We start from the raw sequence: 1,091 nt of genomic DNA, 5'->3' as shown, positions 1-1,091 counted from the left end.
TAGGGAAAGTATGTTCCCACAGTATTAAAGGGAATCCGAAGATTAAGATGTTGCTTCTAGATTTAACCACCCTAACTGTTTCACTCCATTCTCCACAGATGAGCCCCCCTACAGCATCCAAAACTTTAACTTTAAATTGTAAATTATGACCTCAGAGGAACAAATTCAGAGTAGTAACTGCTGTGGTTGAAGTATCATGACCAGAGCAGTCAAATTAAAACTACCATTCTAGCAATGTATAGGCTGTTCCCACTTCAGCTGGTTTTTATTTATTTTTTTTAAGGCATTAAATTTATTAGCCTAAAGCTGTGTGTGTAAGAAATAAACTATAACTGAGCATTTATTCATAATACATGAATGTATGTGAATGGCTTTTCTGAATTATTTAAGCTTTGTAATTCTTACATTCAAGAAGTTCTTGTTTCTCACTTTAAAAGTGATCAGACTTTTGTGCAATTTAAAGCAGATCAAAAATTATTTTGTGTGGGTTTATCTGTGTTCAGCTAGAACAATGGCTTAATTTTGCCATTAATATGTTTGGAAGATGTTAATGTAGTTCTCAAAATTACTTAATATTTTTCCCCTTAGATGAAAAAATAGTGTATCTGCATGTCATCACCATTCTTCCAGATCTTCTAAAAATTGTTTTCAAGTATCAGGTACACTGCTTGATTGAAGAGCTGCTGTAAAATCTATAGCAGCTAGTCCTTTCAAATCCCTTTGCACTGGTAGTTTTGTTTATTCTAACAAGTATTTAATTTTAATATGCAAAATAGATATGGGAATACAAAACATTGTCTTTTATTTGGAGTAGAATATTAAACCACTTTACATGCATATAATATATAGTGGCATCTTTTTATACAAAACCATCTCAAAGTGCTTTATAAATCTCCTCAAAGATTCTAAATCCCTTTCATAGAAAAGAGATTTTTATTCTTCATATTTTTGAATTGTGGATGAAGCCAAGGCACTGAGTAGATGTTGAATCAATACAGTACCACCTGAGTAATTTTAGCTGAGGTTACAAAAGTATGCTCCAAAGAGTTGCAAGTGGAGTCAGGAGGAAAAAAAAATAAATTATATATATA

Source organism: Nestor notabilis, unplaced genomic scaffold, assembly GCF_000696875.1.
Source record: "Nestor notabilis isolate BGI_N333 unplaced genomic scaffold, ASM69687v1 scaffold1093, whole genome shotgun sequence".
Classification (NCBI taxonomy): domain Eukaryota; kingdom Metazoa; phylum Chordata; class Aves; order Psittaciformes; family Psittacidae; genus Nestor; species Nestor notabilis.
This window is presented reverse-complemented; position numbering follows the sequence as displayed.